This window comes from Hylobates moloch, unplaced genomic scaffold, assembly GCF_009828535.3.
Source record: "Hylobates moloch isolate HMO894 unplaced genomic scaffold, HMol_V3 SCAFFOLD_2020, whole genome shotgun sequence".
In the NCBI taxonomy this organism is placed as follows: domain Eukaryota; kingdom Metazoa; phylum Chordata; class Mammalia; order Primates; family Hylobatidae; genus Hylobates; species Hylobates moloch.
In genome coordinates, this window is record NW_026654295.1 from 1 (window position 1) to 7,080 (window position 7,080).

General features: G+C 39.9%; 1 long non-coding RNA gene across 2 annotated transcripts; it reads right to left on the bottom strand.

Annotated features, from left to right (window-relative positions):
• Nucleotides 1-3,005: 3,005 nt before the first annotated feature.
• LOC116464871 (uncharacterized) lies at nucleotides 3,006-6,350 on the bottom strand. 2 transcript variants are annotated; one of them, XR_004247040.2, is made up of 3 exons: nucleotides 5,381-6,350; nucleotides 4,285-4,395; nucleotides 3,006-3,113 (listed from the first exon to the last, which is right to left on the bottom strand). It is a non-coding gene; the product is annotated as an uncharacterized LOC116464871 (long non-coding RNA). The 2 variants fall into 2 exon arrangements; XR_009212310.1 differs by lacking the exon at nucleotides 5,381-6,350 and adding an exon at nucleotides 5,024-5,361.
• Between the last annotated feature and the right edge of the window lie 730 nt (nucleotides 6,351-7,080).

Here is a 7,080-nt window from a genome sequence, read left to right on the forward strand (position 1 = left end):
TCCTGTATTGGGTGCATATATATTTAGGATAAGTTAGCTCTTCTTGTTGAATTGATCCCTTTACCATTATGTAATGGCCTTCTTTGTCTCTTTTGATCTTTGTTGGCTTAAAGTCTGTCTTATCAGAGACTAGGATTGCAACCCATGCCTTTTTTTTTCATTTGCTTGGTAGATCTTCCTCCATCCCTTTATTTTGAGCCTATGCATGTCTCTGCATGTGAGATGGGTTTCCTGAATATAGCACACTGATGGGTTTTGACTCTTTATCCAATTTGCCAGTCTGTCTTTTAATTGGAACATTTAGCCCATTTACATTTAAGGTTAATATTGTTATGTGTGAATCTGATCCTGTCATGATGTTAGCTGGTTATTTTGCTCATTAGTTGATGTAGTTTCTTCCTAGCCTTGATGGCCTTTACAATTTGGCATGTTTTTGTAGGGGCTTGTACCAGTTTTTCCTTTCCATCTTTAGTGCTTACTTCAGGAGCTCTGTTAGGACAGGCCTGCTGGTGACAAAATTTCTCAGCATTTGCTTGTCTGTAGATTTTATTTCTCCTTCACTTATGAAGCTTAGTTTGGCTGAATATGAAATTCTGGGTTGAAAATTCTTTTCTTTAAGAATGTTGAATATTGGCCCCCACTCTCTTCTGGCTTGTAGAGTTTCTGCTGAGAGATCAGCTGTTAGTCTGATGGGCTTCCCTTTGTGAGTAACCCGACCTTTCTCTCTGGCTGCCTTGCCTTAACATTTTTTCCTTCATTTCAACTTTGGTCAATCTGACAATTATGTGTCTTGGAGTTGCTCTTCTCGAGGTGTATCTTTGTGGCATTCTCTGTATTTCCTGAATTTAAATATTGGCCTGCCTTGCTAGATTGGGGAAGTTCTCCTGGATAATACCCTGCACAGTGTTTTCCAACTTGGTTCCATTCTCCCTGTCACTTTCAGGTACACCAATCAGACATAGATTTGGTCTTTTCACAGTCCCATATTTCTTGGAGGCTTTGTTTCTTTTTATTCTTTTTTCTCTAAACTTCTCTTCTTGCTTCATTTCATTCATTTGATCTTCCATCAGTGATACCCTTTCTTCCAGTTGATCGCATCAGCTACTGAGGCTTGTGCATTCGTCATGTAGTTCTCGTGCCATGGTTTTCAGTTCCATCAGGTCCTTTAAGGACTTCTCTGCATTGGTTATTCTAGTTATCCATTCATCTATTTTTTTTTCAAAGCTTTTAACTTCTTTGCCATTGGTTCGAATTTCCTCCTGTTGCTCAGAGTAGTTCGATCGTCTGAAGCCTTCTCTCAACTCGTCCAAGTCATTCTCCATCCAGCTTTGTTCTGTTGCTGGTGAAGAGCTGTGTTCCTTTTGAGGAGGAGAGGTGCTCTGATTTTTAGTTTCCAGTTTTTCTGCTCGGTTTTTTTCCCCATCTTTGTGGTTTTATCTACCTTTGGTCTTTGATGATGGTGACGTACAGATGGAGTTTTGATGTGAATGTCCTGTTTGTTTTCCTTCGAACAGTCAGGACCCTCAGCTGCAGGTCTGTTGGAGTTTGCTGGAGGTCCACTCCAGACCGTTTGCCTGGTATCAGCAGTGGAGGCTGCACAACAGCAGATACTGGTGAACATCAAATGTTGCTGCCTGATCGTTCCTCTGGAAGTTTCGTCTCAGAGGAGTACCCGGCCATGTGAGGTGTCAGCCTTCCCCTACTGGGGGGTGCCTCCCAGTTAGGCTACTCGGGGGGTGGTCAGGGACCCACTTGAGGCAGTCTGTCTGTTCTCAGATCTCCAGCTGCGTTCTGGGAGAACCACTACTCTCTTCAAAGCTGTCAGACAGGGACATTTAAGTCTGCAGAGTTTTCTGCTGCCTTTTGTTTGGCTATGCCCTGCCCCCAGAGGTGGAGTCTACAGTACAGAGGCAGGCAGGCCACCTTGAGCTGCAGTGGGCTCCACCAAGTTCGAGCTTCCTGGCTGCTTTGTTTACCTACTGAAGCCTCAGCAATGGTGGGCGCCCCTCCCCTAGTCTTGCTGCTGCCTTGCAGTTTGATCTCAGACTGCTGTGCTAGCAATGAGCGAGGCTCCTTGAGCATAGGACCCTCTGAGCCAGGCGTGGGATATAATCTCCTGGCGTGCCATTTGCTAAGACTGTTGGAAAAGTGCAGTATTAGGGTGGGAGTGACCCAATTTTCCCGGTGCCATCTGTCACCCCTTTCTTTGACTAGGAAAGGGAATTCCCTGACCCCTTGTGCTTCCTGGGTGAGGCGATACCTTGCCCTGCTTTGGCTCATGCTCGGTGTGCTGTACCCACTGTCCTGCACCCACTGTCTGACACTCCCCAGTGAGATGAACCCTGTATCTCAGTAGGGAAATGCAGAAATCACCCGTCTTCTGCGTCACTCACACTGGGACCTGAAGACTGGAGCTGTTCCTTTTCTCTTATCAGCTTCATTCCAGCCCATGAAGACAAAGGTGTCACATACCTATCCACTGTGGCTAACCTGTCCTCAGCAGAGAGCTTCCCCAGTACTACTCTCCTCTCTGTTCTGAGCCTACTTGCTCCTTTGTCATGCTTCCACTTTCTGTCCCACTCCCTAATAGATGATTTGTCCTCTCTGCCCAGCCCCTAGTTCTGATATTTGGATTGTCTGTGATCTGGGTAGTACTTAGGGGGTAGAACCAAAGCCTTGTTGATTGGATTGGGAGTTTCTAACTTCCTATTAAAGGCACTGATTAAGCATCTATCATATAAAGTAAAGTAAGATTATGATCCAGTAAGACAAGACTCCACAAGTAGCGCAGGAAGAACTGGTTTCTAGTACACTTCATGCTTCAGGACAGGAAATCCAGAAAAAAATTCTGTGGTACGTTAAGTGTGTACTGTAAGTTTCATTTCCATGTGAAAAACTGTAGTTAGCTAAAAAGTACATCCATGAAGAATCCTGATTAAACTTGTTTAATCCTATTAAACTAGCTACTATCTAAACAATCATTTCACAACAACTTGAGAACTCTGTAAAAGCATTTCCTCTGAATATTTTATTCAGAAAAAAACACAAAAAGATAAGGCAGAAACAAAAATCCCAGTCACTTGCAGTATCTGTCAGCTTTCAATTTGGCTCTCCTGTTTAAACAAAGAAAAATAATAAAATTAATCTATGTAAAACATGCCATATGTATTCAACTGCTACTAAATATAAAAAGCTTTAAAACTTGTTCAATTTTGGTTATTACAACACTTATATTAAAATATGTATACTTTTAAATTTGGTTTCTATAAAAAATGGATTCTAATCTTATAAAAGTTATTTCCTAATATTCAATAAATGTTGCCTAAGGGCTTGTTCAATCCAAATAGCAATTTTAATTATTCCAGAATTTAAGGGTGCACTAAATTTCCATTTAACAGGGTGAGAATGCTGTATTACAAGTGATAAAAGTTACAGGACATAGAGCTTATTCTGTTTTAGAGTCCACATCCTGATTATATTTTATATCCTTTTCTTGATTTCTAACAACTGGATACATATTCATTTGCTCAGCTGGAAAAAATTCTTAACATTATTTACTGACTTTAGGTATGAACTCTACCAGCTAGTTAACAGGAAATATGTAATTTTAAACATTGCCTTTATCAAGTAATGTAAAAAAAAAAAAGGGTAAGAGTAACTTTGCAACATAAGACCTGAATGAGCGGCTGGTGATTATCAAAATCTGGCACTTAATTGATTTGTACTTGTACACCCACAGCTAAACGCCTCTACCTGTTTTTCTATGTCGTAAATCTAGGACATTACTTATCTACCTAGGAAGAGTAACAAATATTAATAATGTGCTATGATAAACATCCTGCACTCTTCCAAATCTTACAATACAACTGCTTCAATTTCACTTGTTTAGCTTTTATACTTAGTTTTTTAGTTGCTCTATTCTTATTTTAAGGAACTTGAACTACTATAACAGAATCCACATAATTTTTATATTAGTCAAACTGCCTCTTTCTAATTCTGGTTCTAATAGTTATAAAAAGATAATGAGAAATTTATGGAGTAGACACAGTCAAACCTGAATTTCTTAAAGTATATACTTGGTTAGAATCGGTTATATTTTTTAGATATTCTTTCTTTGACAGTCTTTTCCCAAACTTATGATGTCCTCTCTAGGTAATATTGCCACACTCATAAATTAGAAACAAAGATAAAAATGTGAAAACTACAGTAATTTAAGAGAATGTAGGTTTTCTACAAGCCATTTCTATTGGCTACTGAAAATAGTGGAAATAAGTAAATAGCTACCTGTCCAGAAGCATCTCATGCAAAAATCCATCTTTCCGAGCCTTTTTAAGAATTTTACTGTCCTCTTTACTTATTTTAAGTTTGTGGTCTTGGAAGCTCTGAAATTTCTTTCTGCAAAGAAAACGTTTTCATTGAAAAATACCTCAAACTCTTATTATACATATTTACTATTAAATTTATAAATACTGTTAGACTTTTTTAATAAGTGAAAAAAAATTAATTGTAGGCCAGGCGCAGTGGCTCATGCCTGCAATCCCAGCACTTTGGGAGGCCAAGACAGGTGCATCACTTGAGGTCAGGAGTTCGAGAACAGCCTGGCCAACATGGTGAAACCCCATCTCTACCAAAAATACAAAAATTAGCCGAGCATAGTGGCGTGCACCTGTAGTCCCAGCTACTTGGGAGGCTGAGGCAGGAGAATCACATGAACCTGGGAGGCAGAGGTTGCGATGAGCCGAGATCATGCCACTGCACTCCAGTCTGGGGGACAGAGCAAGACTCCGTCTTAGGGGAGAAAAAAAAAAGGTCTAATTGTATTTTTTTTTTTTAATAAGCTGGAGCTTTTCAACAAAGATGACCTTCGTGACCTCTCCTGAGGAGGGCCACTCATTGGCTGGGTAGCACAAGGTCCCACTTCTAGTAGGGCATGCTGGCTGGAGTCCCCTGTGTCCTGGCCATAGCACTAACCCTTTGACTGTCAACACACCCATTCTATGAATGAATAGAGAGATTGAATAACCCGAGTGACTAGCTTTGAGAGCTGATAGGATGATTAGGAAAACTGAAGCCTCAAGAAAAGAAAAGCATTTAACTCAGTGCTCTATCCTAGAGGCCACATTGTGTGGTATCTTCTTGTCAATCAGTTTTATTTTTTCAGACAGGGTCTTGCTCTGCCACCCAGGCTGGAATGCGGTGGTGATCAGAGCTCACTGCAGCCTTGAACTCCTGGGCTCAATCCTCCTGTCTCAGCCTCCCGAGTAGCTGGGCCTATAGGCATGCCCCACCATCCCCAGCTAATTAGGTAATTTATTTTGAAAGCACTTTGAGAAGCACTTCACTGTCAAATCTGTAGGTCTGAAAGGAAAAGAATACATACACCTAATTTATTTCACATTATTTTACGTTTCCTTTGTCTTCTTCTGGAATGTCATCTTTTTTCTTTGTTTCTCTTTCAGCACAGGATCTAATCTAGATATTGGAAAAGAGAATCCAATGGGTTATATGTTTATCTTCCATCTTCTCCACCTTACATATCACGTAAGAACATTCGAGATGATTTCTTATGCAGAAGAAAAAATTAACTGAGCAACTATATTCAGAAAAAGGTTCTGGCTATGTGTTTTTACTTCATATATATAATCTATGAGTAAGTGCTATCACATGCTTCCTCCGCAGCCCTTGTGTCAGAAACACTACAGACAAAATTATTTGAGAAACATTTTACACATCAGATCTTGCTAGGCAATAAAGCAATCATGAACTAATTTAATTTTGTCCTCCAAGTGAATATACTAGGATCAAATTATCCCTAGTAGACAACTGTTCATTTGATCAGACTGAAAGCTTAATAGCTATTTTATGTTGCACAGACTATTACCAAAGTATTAAAACTTTTAACATTACACAACTTGTTTTTAATTAATTGGAACCCACCTCTTTTACTAGCTTCTTATATCCTCCTAAGTTTGGATAGATGTTTACTATCACATGTCATAAGTTAATTGATCTGCATTCAACAATTAGGATCACCCACAGAACAGGCAATTGGCAATGGTAAGGACTCATGTCTCCTAAGGGATCTCTGTGGCCAGAGTCCAGTTCCAGGGCTGCTTAGAAAGTGATGACAAATAACGTGTTTGTGCCAATGACATCTTTGTGACAGTTTTGATTAGAGGGATCCCAAACCTGAAAACATTCCCTGCTAGGGCCTGTAACACAAGGCTACCTTTAGTAAGAGGGATCTGTGTTCTGGTCATAAAGGTGAAGGGCTGACAGAGGTAACACAAGGCTACCTTTAGTAAGAGGGATCTGTGTTCTGGTTATAAAGGTGAAGGGCTGACAGGTAACACAAGGCTACCTTTAGTAAGAGTGATCTGTGTTCTGGTAGATAAGGCAAGGTCATAAAGGCGAAGGGCTGACAGAGATTAGGAGAGCCTGCAATTAAATGGTAAAGGAAGAGTCCTAAATAATCACTGTTCAGAGATTCTAGGTACTTGACTAGCCAAAGAGACCCAGAAAACTTTGTATTTCATCTGAAAATTGCTTTAAATAGTGAAAAACGCAATCTTTGTGTATCTTTGTGTAAGTGCAAAGCACTGCACATATATTTGCAATTGTTGCCTTCAATAACACTTCTGTGATGATATCCAGATGCAAAATAATTTAAACATACAATAAAATATAAATGTAAGTCACAAACCCATCTGCATTTCCCCAATGACCTGTTTCCTGAGAAGCAATGTGCTATGAAATATTGAGAGTGGCCTCTGGAGTCAGGTGGGCCTGGGTACACATCCTGTCTTACCACACCTTGAAATCACTGTGATTTCCATGAACTGACTGACAAAAACTACGAGGATGTAAGGAGGGTCAGAGGCTGTCGTCTTGTCTGTAACGCTGAGCTCACATCCACCTCACAGGGGCATTATGGAAATTCAAGACTACAACGCATGTGCTGGGTGCATGCAATGAAAAAATATAACATTTCCATTCTCTATAAGAAAATACCTACATTTTAGATTGAAATTGAGCTTTAGATTTGAAATTATTTGAAATCAAGACTATTCTAAAAAAAAC